The sequence below is a fragment of the Cervus canadensis genome, chromosome 27, assembly GCF_019320065.1.
Source record: "Cervus canadensis isolate Bull #8, Minnesota chromosome 27, ASM1932006v1, whole genome shotgun sequence".
Classification (NCBI taxonomy): domain Eukaryota; kingdom Metazoa; phylum Chordata; class Mammalia; order Artiodactyla; family Cervidae; genus Cervus; species Cervus canadensis.
In genome coordinates, this window is record NC_057412.1 from 30,171,973 (window position 1) to 30,188,218 (window position 16,246).

The 16,246-nt window shown below is 33.4% G+C and overlaps 1 protein-coding gene across 5 annotated transcripts in view; it reads left to right on the forward strand.

Moving 5' to 3' along the window:
- The window catches only part of CADM2 (cell adhesion molecule 2), a 1,197,963-nt gene that overhangs the window by 295,772 nt on the left and 885,945 nt on the right, over positions 1 to 16,246 (forward strand). The gene's annotated exons all lie outside the window — the stretch shown is intronic.

A 16,246-nucleotide genomic window follows, 5' to 3' on the forward strand; every position in this document is an offset into this window, starting at 1 on the left:
TACCTTTAAGATTTGATTGTAGCATTAATATATTTTATTATTTAAAGAATATATTCCAGAGAAATATATATCAGAGAAATCCTTATAGTGTGGATAGATGAGATTTCTTATCTGATTGCATGAAGTCATTTTGTAAGAATTTTTTTCTTCTCCTTGTCTTTGTCTGCCTCTGGTTCCCTAGCATTCATAAAATGTGATATTACTTTTGTTAACAAATTTAAGGGTAGTATGATGATAAATATTTTAGATAAAAGTTTAAGTAACATTTTAATGTTGTTATTTTATTGAATATATTGTTATACCTGGATGTAGATAGAGGGTAACTAAATAATATTTATCTCTAGGTTTACCTTTATGACTTGATGTATCTGGCATTTTTTTTTCAAACATTGAAAAGGTTATTTCTTGATATGATCTACTTATGATAGAATTATGTATTTACTATAGTTTGAAAATTATCTCTAAAAACCATAAAAATTACTTCAACAAAATGTGTATTTGTGCTGTTATATCCCAACTTTTGGCATAATGGTTTATGTCTATAAAATACTTACTTAGACCAAACTCAGTAATATATTCAATCTCATCAGATTTGGTTGATGGCTCTGAGTTTGAAGGCATTTATATGAGAAAATGAATGGTCTGGGGATATTTGTAATATGCAAGCTGTGTTTGAGTTTGGTACAGCATTCTCAATGGGGCAAAATTACCAGGTAGTTCTGAGAATAAGATGTTTCAAAATTCTGCTTATTTTCTCAGACTGTGAGAATACCTAGCAAAAAATTTTTGTTTTGGGAGATATACACACCTATTATTTCAGAATTTGTCATCATTTTAATGTGCGCACAATATTTATTTATAAACATTTGGGTCTAAAGCATCAAAATTAAATGAAGTAGTATACATTTTGAACATATAGAAAAGTAAATGCTGTGATTTAACCCTTTTATTATTTGAGAATTAGTTCCTAGACATCCATGTGTTTTATTATAAATGTATAGATTTAACTTACTCTTGAGATTGACAGAAAAATAGCAATAAAATTTTATTAAGCATAATAAACTTGAGTATGACTTCCATATAACATCAGCAAAAGTTCAGTGCTTGAAAATAAGAGATTAGAAAGTAGATTAACATAGAGATGAGGGGACAGGCATTCATTATTGAGGAAATACAGGATACGGCTTTGATTTCAGAGAAGATTCTGGCTTTATGAAAAGATTTACTATGGAGAAAAGAATTACACTGGACACATATTTTTAAAAGAAAGATTAAAGTTGAAATGTAGTAATCAGGTAATTTAGATTCCTAAAATATTTTTTCATTAATTAAAATACAATTTTCAATCAAAATGAACTTGACTTATGAAATAGACCCTTAGGATAATATCAACCAGTTGATGTTATTCATTGTTTAAGAATGAGCAGTTATCATAGCTTAAAAGTTCAGTTAGTGAACAAAACATAGGTGACAAAATAATTTAAGTTAATAATACCACTAGATAATATCACTAAAACTTGAAAGATAATTTATCTTTTGGCACATGTAGATTATCAAAAAGGGTATTCATTTTAAAATGTGGAAGAAAAGCTAAAGTCATGTCCTCTATCCAGAACTAGCATACAAGAAATTTACTTGAAAATATTCACAATCCAATCTCCCTCTCTAGATCTTTCTTTTGAGAGTCTCATGAAAGGTGATTCAGTTGATAATAACAGGAAAGCTGCATGCCCATGATAACATCCCTTAGGTTTTTTTTTTTTTTTCCTGTTTAGTTAAGGAAATCAAAATTCAATATGAATGTGTCTTATATAAAATTTAGAATCAGAAGAGCCTTTGTATAAAGATTTTTCTGAATATTCTCATGAATTTTATAAACTTCTGTGGTATAAAACTTTTTTGCATGGACTTCTTTACTACCCAGATAAAGATATGTTATAGGAAATCAAATTACTATAATTTAAGTTCTCCTTTTTTTTTTCCTGTTAAGTTGTAGGCATTTCTTTTTGTTGTTATACTTGCTCCAGGTTTTGTTGTTATTTGTTTCTTGTTTCTAATATGAAGGATGTTGTATTTTCATAAAGGTTAAAAGTATTGTATTGCTATATAATCTCCATTTTGAAAAAACTTGATTTTATTCTGAAAATATAAAACATTGTTTAAAGAAACATCATGAAATTCATGCCTTAGGTTTACAAAAATATATTCACTTCTTTATTTTCTTGAGCCTTAAAACCATGTATTAAGACTACCACGTATCTGTGAAAGTGAAAGTCACTCAGTCGTGTCCGACTCTTTGTGACCCTAAGGACTATACAGTCCATGGAATTCTTTTTTTTTTCCTCATGAAATTCTTTAGGCCAGAAAACTGGAGTGGGTAGCCTTTCCCTTCTCCAAGGGATCTTCCCAACCCAGGAGTTGAACCCAGGTCTCCCACATTGCAGGCAGATTCTTTACCAGCTGAGCCACATGGGAAGCCCATAATGAAAGTGAAAGGCTCTCAGTCTTGTCTGACTCTTTCACGTATCTGTAGAAAAGCAGAATTGAAAATTGACGCAGACACTATAGAATAGAGATTTGCCATATGATCCAGTAATTTCACGTCTAGGTATTCACCTGAAGAAGGCAAAAGTACTATTTTGAAAAGATATATGAACTTCAGTGTCCATTGAAGCATTATTTACAATACCGAAGATTTAGAAGTCACCTTAATATCGAGGGATGGATGAAGGGATTAAAAAAGAGGTGGTATATATGCACAATGGAGTATTAGTCAGCCATCAAAAGAGTTATTTTGCCTTTTGTGACAAGACGGATGGGTGTAGATAATAGTATGCTAAGTGAAAAAAGTTCAGTTCAGTTCAGTCACTCAGTCGTGTTAGACTCTCTGTGATCCCACGGACTGCAGCCCTCCAGGCCTCCCTGTCCATCACCAGCTACCGAGGTTAACTCAAACTCATGTCCATTGACTCGGTGGTACCATTCAAACATCTCATCTTCTGTCATCCCCTTCTCCTCTTGCCTTCAATCTTTCCCAGCATCAGGGTCTATTCAAACGAGTCAGCTCTTCACATTAGGTGGCCAAAGTATTGGAGTTTCAGCTTCAACATCAGTCCTTTCAACAAACATTCAGGACTAATTTCGTTTACGATGGATGGGTTGGATTTCCTTCGAATCCAAGGGACTCTCAAGAGTCTTCTCCAACACCACAGTTAAAAAGTATCAATTATTCTGCACTCAGCTTTCTTTGTAGTCCAACTCGCACATCCATACATGACCACTGGAAAAACCATAGCCTTGATTAGACGGACCTTTGTTGGCAAAGTAATGTCTTTGCTTTTTAATAAGCTGTCTAGGTTGGTCATAACTTTCCTTCCAAGGAGCAAGAATTTTTTAATTTCATGGCTTCAGTCACCATCTGCAGTGATTTTGGAGCCCCCAAAAATAAAGTCTATCACTGTTTCCAATGTTTCCCCATCTATTTGCCATGAAGTGATGGGACCAGATGACATTATCTTAGTTTTCTGAATGTTGACCTTTAAGCCAACTTATTCACTCTTCACTTTCACTTTCATTAAGAGGCTCTTTAGTTCTTCTTCACTTTCTGCCTTAAGGGTGGTGTCATTTGCATATCTGAGGATATTGATATTTCTCCCAGCAATCTTGATTCCAGCTTGCGCTTCATCCAGCCCAGCATTTCTCATGATGTCCTCTGCATATAAGTTAAATAAGCAGGGTGACAATACACAGCCTTGACATACTCCTTTTCCTATTTGGAACTAGTTGTTGTTCCAAGTCCAGTTCTAACTGTGGCTTCCTGACCTGCATGCAGATTTCTCAAGAGGCAGGTCAGGTGGTCTGGTATTCCCATCTCTTTCAGAATTTTCCACAGTTTATTGTGATCCACACAGGTAAAGGCTTTGGCATAGTCAGTAAAGTAGAAATAGATATTTTTCTGGAACTCTTGCTTTTTCAATGATTGAGCAGATATTGGCAATTCGATCTCTGATTCCTCTGCATTTTCTAATTCCAGCTTGAGCATCTGGAAGTTCATGGTTGATGTATTGTTGAAGTTTGGCTTTGAGAATTTTGAGCATTAATTTGCTGGAGTAAGAGATAAGTGAAATTGTGTGGTAGTTTGAGCGTTATTTGGCTTTGCCTTTCTTAGGGATTGGAATGAAAACTGACCTTTTCCAGTCCTGTGGCCACTGCTGAATTTTCCAAATTTGCTGGCATATTCAGGGCAGCCATTTCACAGCATCATCTTTTAGAATTTGAAATAGCTCAGCTGGAATTCCATCACCTCCACTACTTTTTTTCATAGTGTTGCTTCCTAAGGCCCTCTTGACTTATTCTAGGATGTTTGGCTCTAGGTGTGATCACACCATCGTGGTTATCTGGGTCGTGAAGATCTTTTTAGTACAGTTCTTCTGTGTATTCTTGCCACCTCTTCTTAATATCTTCTGCTTTTGTACTCCAAGGCCAAATTTGCCTGTTACTTTAGGTGTTTCTTGACTTTCTACTTTTGCATCCCAGTCCCCTATAATGAAAAGGACATCTTTTATGGGGTGTTAATTCTAGAAGGTCTTGTAGGTCTTCATAGAACCATTCATGTTCAGCTTTTCAGCATTAATGGTCGGGGCATAGACTTGGATTATCATGATATTAAATGGTTTGCTTTGGAAATGAACAGAGATTATTCTGTGGTTTTTGAGACTGTATCCAAGTACTGCATTTTGGAGTCTTTTGTTGCCTATGATGGCTACTCCGTTTCTTCTAAGAGAGTCTTACCCACAGTAGTAGATATAATGGTCATCTGAGTTAAATTCACCCATTCCGGTCCACTTTTTCATTTAAGTGAAGTAAGTTAGAGAAAGACAAATAAAATATGATCTCACTTATATATGGAATTTAAGAATCAAAACAAACAAAATGACAAATTCATAGAAAAAAAAGAACAAAGGAGTGCTGGAGTAAATTTGGATAGGAAGGAAGGAGGTGAAGTAGGTAGAGAGGACTAAGAGTTATAGACATCTAGTTATAAAGTAAACAAACCACAGGGTTATAGCATAGAGCATAAGGGATATGGTCTATAATATCATAATAATTTAGTATTACAGTATCAGGGACTGGTGTTTTCAGAGTTATTGTGGTGATCACTTCATAATATATGCAAGTGTCAGATCACTCTGTAGTACATTCTGAAACTAACATGACATTGTATATCAACTGTTTCAATTAAAAAATATTAACACATATATTTTAAGGTATTCATATAAGAAATAATTAAATTATAAAATATTGAACAAATTTTGAAAAGATTAAAACTTATTAGGAGTCTGTTGATATTGGGTTTTTCACACTCTAAATTTTGAATTGATTCTTTACCTCAGGAGAAATCTGGGTTTTAACATTATATTGTCATTGTAGATATATTTGTAAATATTATTATTATTTTTCATCATAAAGTTAAACCCTACATAAACTTTTACATAATTCTACTTCTGACAATTTAAATCTAGGTGACCATTCACAAAAAATATTATTGTTAGTGATAATATTATTCCAATTCTTCTATAGTTATTTCTTTTTTATTTCCCTAGAAGTTCAATTCATTATGTGTAATTCTTCATAAGATCTGAAATTACTGCATACCAATAGCTTTGTTTTAAGTAGAATAGAATCAAAGCATGTGATCAAAAATAACTTTATAAATGAAAGAAAATAACTCAAATATTGGTTTACTGAGACATCAATAGTAAGATTAAAATAAAAAAAAAAAAGAAATGTACCCATTTAGAAAGAAAAATAGACCTGCACTGTCACTCAAATTCACAAATAAACATATAATTAGATTTTGAGTTTAAAAAAAGTAAATTGAATTAAAAAGATGACCTTTCTCTTCTAAAATATTTATATTATTTCTACTGCATTTCAGTAGCGTCCAGTTCAGTTCAGTCTCTCAGTCATGTCTGACTCTCTGAGACCCCATAGACTGCAGCATGCCAGGCCTCCCTGTCCATCGCCAACTGCAGGAGTCTACCCAAACTCATGTCCCTTGAGTCGGTGACGCCATCCAACCATCTCATCCTCTGTCGTCCCCTTCTCCTCCTGCCCTCAATCTTTCCCATAATTAGGGTCTTTTCCAATGAGTCAGCTCTTTGCATCAGGTGGCCAAAGTATTGGAGTTTCAGCTTCAGCATCAGTCCTTCCAATGAACACCCAGGACTGATCTGCTTTAGGATGGACTGGTTGGATCTCCTTGCAGTCCAAGGGACTGTCAAGAGTCTTCTCCAACACCACAGTTCAAAAGCATCAATTTATCAGCGCTCAGCTTTCTTTACAGCACAACTCTTGCATCCATACATGACCACTGGAAAATCAGTAGCATTACACATATTTTAAGTAGTTAGTAGCAAATACTTATGAATGATTTGCTTAATGACTGTATTCTAGGATTCTAGATGTTCAGTGAAAAATACAAGGCAGTATATATTTACAGTCTGATGTGTCTTGTTCTTATACAATTTCTTGAATTCTCATCAGGAATATGAGATAATATAACTTAAGTTACTTTACTTTAAAACTAGGTGTGTGCCCAGCTGATTAGAAGGTCATTTCTAAAGAACTATCATTCATATATTAATGTTGCCAAGTGGTTCTTTTTTATTACTAAAAGCGCTAATTACTTATCTCAAAGTAATAATACTTTGCATTTGTAAAGTACTTTATGTTCTTCAAAGTGATTTGCATGCATTATCTCATTTGGTCTTGAAAAAGAGAGCCTGCTCATTAAATTGTCCAGATGGAGTGAGGAATCAGAGTGTTCAGCCATAACTAATGTCCTCTCAAACCAAGGTGAATATATAGCTAGTAGAGACCTGACCATAATAAATGAAGAAAGAAAGAAAAAAACAACATCCTCAGTTATATTAGAATCAAAATTTCTTGGGATAGTCCCAGTATCCTCTTAATGTACTTTGCATAATCCTTTCTTCCCAGGTTAGTTACTGTCACAAAAAAATTCAGACAACATTTTATTCTGCTCAGATCTAATCCTCTTCTTTGTTGTTGTTCTTATTTAAATATTTAATAAGCAAATATTTATATTAAAAAACTTACGAAATTAAGTTTGTAAATTCCAATCAAAGTGTTTATCCCTTCCTATAACATCTTACAGAAAAATGGACTGTGGTTATTGAATATTGTTCGATATCAGAGCTAAATTCTGTAATATTTTCTACACTGACTCTAACGTCTTTTATATAGCTAAAAAAAATCTCCTCTTCTAAATATGGATTTCCTTTTAAATATGTATAAAAATCATTTTGTGTATGAAAAGGTTGGCTACATGGCTAATCATGCTGACCACTTTTTCAGTCTCTAGTTTATTATAACAAATAGTGTGGCAAAAATTTCAGCAAGATGCAAGGGCTGTGTACTTGACTGAAGGATAATGTCTCCCTTGGGTCCTTTTGAATAAAGAGAGGTAAAACCTCAGCCAAAACCTTGCACAGTAAAAGGTTTTAAAATAAGCATTGATTGAACTTCTGGTTCAACTTATTTAAATCAAATACACAGATATTTTTATCTGTTTATCCTTGATAGCTGTACATTAAATAATATTAGATAAAACTGTAAAGTTTTATTTTAGATTTTTTATTAATTTTTCAAAAAATGTCAAAATGTAACTTTTGCAGAATACTTTGTGTTATGTTTGTAACAATTTGACAATTATTTATTAGCCATTATTTCTCATTTTTGAAGCTGTGATTTAGAGCAAAAGTCTAAGTAGAAATCCTCAGATACAATTTAGTTTCTTTCCACTGCAGACTGCCATCCCTAAGTAGCTGTTTCTATAGTACCCTCAGGGATGTCAGAGGTTTCTGAGGTCATTGAATCCATTATATTTACTTGTTGAAAAAGTCTTTCACTCCCACACTTGCCACCATCCTGCTACCAAACATTAATTTGTTAAAATTCTGAAGACTATAGAAAAAATATTGATAGGCTTTAATAAGTCTTTACAAAGTGTAGCCAAGTATTGGAATTTGGAAGATATAGTTTGATCCCCCCCGCACAAATATATACATTGGCCAAATCCCTATTATTTTTATCTATTTTACAAAAGACAAAAATAATACCTGGAAAGCAGTTTTAGTTTCAAGTACAATAAAGTAGCTGTTTCCACACCATTTTTTTATAGGCAAGAGTCTTGCCAGGAAAACTAGACAATACTCGATGTAACTAGGGAAATCCTGGCAACCATAATGAAGTTGCCATGTGAACCATGAAGGAAAAATGATCCTAGCGTGCTTAAATCTGGATCAGCACTCTGTGGATTCAAGAACATGCAATAAAACCCTAAAACAGTTAGAGAATCAACTAGATCCCAGCTAAATGAGAATTCAGCCTGAGGGTTTCTTTTTCACCCACCACCTTTCCAAACATTTGCCCCTCTAAGTGGTCTCCCTTGGACTTGACCTTTTGATCAACATTTAAGGGTAAATGTTTCTTTGCTAAGAGCCTAGCATGAGAGATGTTAATAACTTATCTGTGAATAATGGAGACTCATAATGATTAACTAAAAGTCACAGGTCACCTAGCTAGTAAGTATTGATGAGAGAATTAAAATCCACATTTATCTCATTACAATGTCTGTGCTTTCCCTCTATATTTGCATTACACAACCCAGAAGGTTAAAGATTGGTAGTGTAAATAGATTTGATTAGTCTGTTTGTGTGTGTGTTTTAAACACTATTATTCAAATTTTTAAAAATTGTCATGGAATTAATGTGTATTTAATAACATTGATAACAGTAAATAATACAAGTTAAAATTAGGAGTCATTTAAATTTTGACATTTGAAATGAAAAATAATCCTCAGAAAAGCTGAAAAATATAAACTTGTCTGATGTGAGATGAGACTCTTTTCAATAATTAGCAAATCAGAATTTGTAAGAGGCTAACCAGATTTCTAATAAACATCCTTCAAAAATACAGTTTGAGGGATTGAACAGACTCTACACGTGGTTATTTAGTCAGACTATACTGTGAAGGGAAAGACAGACTTCAGTTCATTACTCTCAGTCAGCAAAAGACTCAGAAAAAATAAACTTCTGACAAAGTTACTTTGACTTTAAATTGCTTTTAGAGTTCTGAAATTTGTTTATATTTTTATTGCTGTTTGTTTGTGTGAGAGAAAAATGGTATTGCTATAACTCTTTATATTTTTATTGGTATTTTATACATGTACTGATTTATTAAAAAATCAATTTAACTTCTATTTTAATTTCTACAAGATATATTGATTTTAATAGGATCTGACTTATTCCCTGACATGAAGAAATTGAGTTTAAATAGTTAAGATATAACAATTAATAATGAGGAGCTAGTTATTGCAATTGGAACTGCATACTAGGAATGATAAAATAAATGTCATGTCTAAAATATGATTAACTTCTGTCATATTCTGAAAATGGCATAGAGAAGTGATATGAAAGCATTAAATTATATTAATTTTAGTGTAATTGATACACCAAAAATCTATAATAAATTGAGTATTGTGCTATATTAGATTTTCCTATAAATACTAAAGGAAAATAAAATGCTTGTTCTAAAATCAGTGGATGGGGAATTAATTGCTCAAAGTATGAAACAAGATATTTTAATGAATAATATGTTTTTCTATTTAAACTGAAATTATTGTAAGTGTAGTATAAAGAGTTTCAACTACAATAAGAATTAGGACATAATTTACAGAGGATTTTTGGAGTACTAGAATTTGTTTTTACATTGAGCAAATATAAATAATTCTAAGAATTTTCCTTTTTCTAAAATAAAGCAATTTAAATATAAAAAATTATATTTTTATATTTAATATAGCAATATCTTTCTAGGAATTATAAAATAGGTCAGTAACTCCAATCTTAAAATACAAATTTCTAATAATTTAAAGATTATTTACTTTGAATAGTGTAAATTATGTTTATATTATTCTAATTTTGACAAAGTCAGATTTGCAAAATCTTTGCTGATGCTGATATAACCACCTATTTCTTCCTTTATCATAATGCAAAATTAAAAATGAAAGGAAATATATTTCAAATTATTTTCAATTCAAGAAGTACTTGTTAAGCATATATTATAATATAAAACAATGATGGATAACAGAGATGCTAGTTCAGTGTCTCTTGTAGAATGAATATAAGATTCTTGATATATATGAATTATTTAACTTTGGTTTTATTCATTAGAATTGTTCAACTCAACAAAAAAGTGCATATCTATATAATATTATAAAGATGTGTTCTCTTCTTTAACATTTGGGAATTCCTCAATCTATCATATTTTACAACTGCTTGTTTATGACTATTCTATTTTGTGGCAAAAATCTAAAATATCATAATATATTATTTCAAATTTTTAATATTAATTGCAACTTTAGATCAAACAAAATGAAAATAATTTTCTTCTGTTGTACACTGAATAGTTATTTTCTGAATTTTCTCTCATGTCTCTCTATGAACTCCTGAACCATTCACATTCATATTTATTTAACAAATATTTATTCATTACATGAATGTTTATTAACTGCCTCCTATGAGAATGCCACTGTGTTAGGTCATAATTTTGTATATTAACTGTCTTCAAATAAGTGTGACAGTTGGGTGGACAAGAAAATTATATCAGCAGTGGATCAAGGATAGAATAGAAGCAATACCCAGAATAAAATCACTTACTGTCTATAGTTTGATGATAAATAAAAAAATAAAATTTTTCATGGACATATGATCCATTGACCTAAATGAAAATATCTGATGTCATTTTTAGGTGTATTGAGTAAATGCACTTTCTCATTATAGTGTGATCAATCATAGAGAAGGCTTATTTTAACCTGGACATAAAAACAGGTAAAAGTATGCAACTCATTTGGGGGCAGGGAATAATTTAGAATTAATTCAGTATCAGTCCAGTCGCTCTTTCGTATCCAACTCTTTGTGACCCCCTGACTGCAGCATGCCACGCCTCCCTTGTCCAACGCCAACTACCGGACTTTACACAAACTCATGTCCATTGAGTCAATGATGCCATCCAACCGTCTCATCCTCTGTCATTCCCTTCTCCTCTCACCTTCACTCTTTCCCAGCATCAGGGTCTTTTCCAATGAGTCAGTTCTTTGCATCAGGTGGCCAAAGTATTGGAGTTTCAGCTTCACCATCAGTCTTTCCAATGAACACTCAGGACTGATCTCCTTTAGGATAGACTGGTTGGATCTCCTTGGAGTTCAAGGGACTCTCAAGAGTCTTCTCCAACACCACAGTTCAAAAGCATCAATTCTTCTGTGTTCAGCTTTCTTTATAGTCCAACTCTCACATCCATAGATGACTAATGGAAAAACCACAGCTTTGACCAGACGGAACTTTGTTGGCAAAGTAATGTCTCTGCTTTTTAATATGCTATCTAGGTTGGTCATAACTTTTCTTCCAAGGAGTAAGCGTATTTTAATTTCATGGCTTCAGTCACCATGTGCAGTGATTTTGGAGCCCCCCAAAAATAAAGTCCGTTACTGTTTCCCCATCTATTTGCCATGAAGTGATGAGACCAGATGCCATGATCCTAGTTTCCTTAATGTTGAGTTTTAAGCCAACTTTTTCACTCTCCTCTTTCAGGTTCTTTAGTTTCTCTTCACTTCTGCCATTAAGGTGGTGTGATCTGTGTATCTGAGGTTATTTATATTCTCCCGGCTACCTTGATTCCAGCTTGTGCTTCATCCAGCCCAGGATTTCTCATGATGTACTCTGCATATAAGTTAAATAAGCAGGGTGACAATATACAGCCTTTATGTACTCCTTTCCTGATTTGAAACCAGTCTGATGTTCCATATCCAGATCTAACTGTTGCTTCCTGACCTGCATACAGACTTCTCAAGAGGCAGGTCAGGTGGTCTGGTATTCCCATTTCTTTCAGATTTTCCAATGTTTGTTCTGGTCCATATAGTCAAAGGCTTTGGCATTGTCAATAAAGCAGAAATAGATGTTTCTCTGGAACCCTCTTGCTTTTTTGATGATCCAAAAGATGTTGGTAATTTGATCTCTGGTTCCTCTGCCTTTTCTAAATCCAGCTTGAACATCTGGAAGATCACAGTTCATGTACTGTTGAAGCCTGGCTTGCATAAATTTGAGAATTACTTTAGTAGTGTGTGAGATTAGTGCAATTGTGTGGTAGTTTGAGAATTCTTTGACATTCCCTTTTTTGGGGATTGGAGTGAAAACTGACCTTTTCCAGTCCTGTGGCCACTGCTGAGTTTTCCAAATTTGCTGGCATATTGAGTGCAGCACTTTCACAGCATCGTCTTTTAGGATTTGAAATAGCTCAACTGGAATTTCATCACCTCCACTAGCTTTGGTTCATAGTGATGTTTCCTAATGCCCAGTTAACTTCACATTCCAGGATGTCTGGAATGGTTGGTGATCACACCGTCGTGATTATCTGGGTCATGATGATCTTTTTTGTACAGTTCTGTGTATTCTTGCCACCTCTTCTTAATATCTTCTGCTTCTGTTAGGTCCATAACATTCAGTCCTTTATTGAGCCCATCTTTGCATGAAATGTTCCCTTAGTATCTCTAATGTTCTTGAAGAGATTCCTAGACTTCCCATTCTATTGTTTCCCTCTATTTCTTTGCATTGATTACTGAGGAAGACTTTTGTATCTCTCCTTGCTATTCTTTGGAACTCTGCATTCAAATGAGTATATCTTTCCTTTTCTCCTTTGCTTTTTGCTTCTCTTCTTTTCACAGCTATTTGTAAGACCTCCTCAGACAACCATTTTGCCTTTTTGCATTTCTTTTCCTTGGTGATGGTCTTGATCCCTGCCTCTTGTACAATGTCACGAACCTCCATCCATAGTTCATCAGGCACTCTGTCTATCATATCTAGTCCCTTAAATCTATTTGTCACTTCCACTGTATAATTGTAAGGGATTTGATTTAGGTCCTACTTGAATGGTCTAGTGATTTCCCCTACTTTCTTCAATTTAAGTCTGAATTTGGCAATAAGGAGTTCATGGTCTGTGCCACAGTCCGCTCCCGGTCTTTTTTTGCTGACTGTAAAGAACTTCTCTGTCTTTGGCTGCAAAGAATATAATCATCAATCTGATTTCAGCATTGACCATCTGGTGAAGTCATGTGTAGAGTCTTCTCTTGTGTTATTGGAAGAGGATGTTTGCTATGAGCAATGCATTCTTTTGGCAAGATTTTATTAGTCTTTGACCTGCTTCATTCTGTACTCCAAGGCCAAATTTGCCTGTTACTCCAGGTGTTCTTGATTTCCTACTTTTGCATTCCAGTCCCCTATAATAAAAAGGACATCTTACAAAAATATTTAATTTCAGGGGAGCAATCATCTAGCTTTAAGAAAAATTTGCCATGCCTCTTTAATCTTTGTTATGATGCAGTATAATTATTGAACATTCTTTGCTATATTATTAGTGTGAGAAAAAAAGACTTGTTATCAAATTATTTTTCTATATCATTCAATTTAATGTTTTCTTTTGTAGGTTATTTAATTATATTAGATTGAATATTCATATGGTATTGTCTTCTTCTCCTAAATTCAGCTATTTTTTGGTTTATGCTTAGATCAGATTCTGATTTTTTACAATTTTTCAAACTTGGCTATTTCTATTTAGCTATCCTCTAAGATATTTAAGATTAGGCTAACAATGGTCCTCCCTGTTACCTCAGTTGGTATAGAATTACCTGATTCAATTCCTGGGTTGGGAAGATCTACTGGAGAAGGGATACGCTACCCACTCCAGTAGTCTTGGGCTAATAGCAATATAAAAACTTACTGGTTACATCCCACCCAGAATATTCCTAACATTTCTTTCTTTCTATTTTATTTTATTTTATTAATAGTAACTATCTACTTGAGATAATGTTTTTGCAAAGCAGCCCTCACCACTTTCAAACAATTGGGGGAAGAAACAGATACCAGAATTTAAAATACATAGGGAATTTGATGGCTCAAATATATAATTAAATTATGGCTGTTTTAGTACTTACACTATCCATATTAGCTTACCTAACATTATATTACTTTTTTTTTTTTTTTTGCATTGCTGGAGCTCCTTCCATTTGTCCACTGAGGAAAAAAGAATTTATATATATGACTCATTTGAAACCAAATTAATGTTATAGGCAAACTTTCACATAGAATAAAACATACAAAGACAATACCATAAATTTCAGCCTATACAACAATTTAAATTTATTATTTGCCATAATTTATTTTCTAATCTCATTTGCTCAGTCCTTTCAGAGGTGTAGAAAAATTTTAATGGATTAAACAGACATTTGTGATCAACACATTCAGAGTTAATATTTCTAGTTCTCATTTAGTTTACTTTCTGTTACAACAGGAAATTTAACATAAAAAAATAGAAAACCTTTATAAAGGATCCTCATTAAATTTCTAATGAATTCTATAGTGATCATATTGACTATACCACAATACAATATAAATGAAACAAACTTATTACATCTGAACATTTTTAATTCACCAGTATATTGTAAGTAGTAGAGATCAGGGGCTTCCCTGGTGGCGCAGATGGTAAAGACTCTGCCTTCAATGTGGGAGACCTGGGTTTGATCCCTAGGTCAGGAAGATCCCTGGAGAAGGGACTGGCAACCCACTGTAGTACTCTTGACTTGAGAATTCCATGGACAGAGGAGTCTGGTGGGCTACAGTTCATGGGGTCATAAAGAGTCAGACACGACTTAACGACTAACAGTCTCACCATTGATCATTATTTCAGTTTATCAGTTCAGTTGCTCAGTCATGTCTGACTCTTTGCAACCGCGTGGACTGCAGCACGCCAGGCTTTCCCTGTCCAACACCAACTCCCAGAGTTTACTCAAACTCATGTCCATCAAGTCGGTGATGCCATTCTCTGTCATCCCCTTCTCCTGCCTTCAATCTTCCCCAGCAACAGGGTCTTTTCCGGTGAGTCAGTTCTTTGCATCAGGTGGCCAAAAGTACTGGAATTTCAGCTTCAGCATCAGTCCTTCCAATGAATATTCAGGATTGATTTCCTTTAGGATGGACTGGTTGGATCTCCTCGCAGTCCAAGGTACTCTCAAGAGTCTTCTCTAATGCCACAGTTCAAAAGCATCAATTCTTAGGCGCTCAGGTTTCTTCATAGTCCAACTCTCACATCCATAGATGACTACTGGAAAAACCATAGCTTTGCCCAGATGGACCTTTGCCAGCAAAGTAATGCCTCTGCTTTTTATTTTAGTTTATAAATCCTAAATATTTATTATATGTTAAGTATATTTTGCATCATTTTATTCACTAATACTAAGGAATATTTTAGTCAAGTTTTTCCACTGGCTTGATCTAAGTAAGTCTCCAATAATAAAGTTGAACTACCTCCTACTCTTATAAGTTGATAGGAAATGGAATTTACTTGAATTATCAGAAACTCTTATTCAATATGTAAGTATGAAATTGCAATAAAATATTGTGTGCTCAAGGTACACTATTCTATTTCTTTAAACCAGCATTTGGTGAGCAGCCAGAAAAAGTTCTGCTAACTTTTTATTCAGAAAAACAGAAAGTGTTTTATTTTTCTCTATATAAATAAAGAATAAAAGTACTAATGATTTTCAAAGACACTTCAAAATCAGTGTAAGGATCTATGAATGATAATATCATTATATGGCTAACAGTACACAGCTATGCAAACTGAGGAAGTATACACACATATATTAGGTAGAGTCATATGACATTGTCAATCTTCAACCATTTTGAACTATAGAAACAATATTTTCAAATGGTTTAATGTAACATGTTCTGTGAATGAAAGAAATTGCCTGAAATCAACTAGTTGATATATATCAAGTTAAATGCACAGTACTAGGTATATATTCTGGGACATCCCTGCATCCCTAATAATCAACATATTTATCCTCTCAAATAAAGACAGAAAAGCCATATTTTGTAAAACATAGCAGTTTTACTTCTCTGATATTTAAAGATAATTAGCAACTATTTTATATAAAAGGTGCTTAAACTCTAGAAGAAATTGTGAGAGACCTTAGGAGGACTTTTGAAAAAAGTATTCTCTTACTAAGTTGGAAGAATTGGCAAGTCAACATGAATGACCTTTCCTTTTCCTTGTAATTCATATATATTTTTTTTCCATATTAGAAAATCTTTTCCACTATAATATCAAGAAT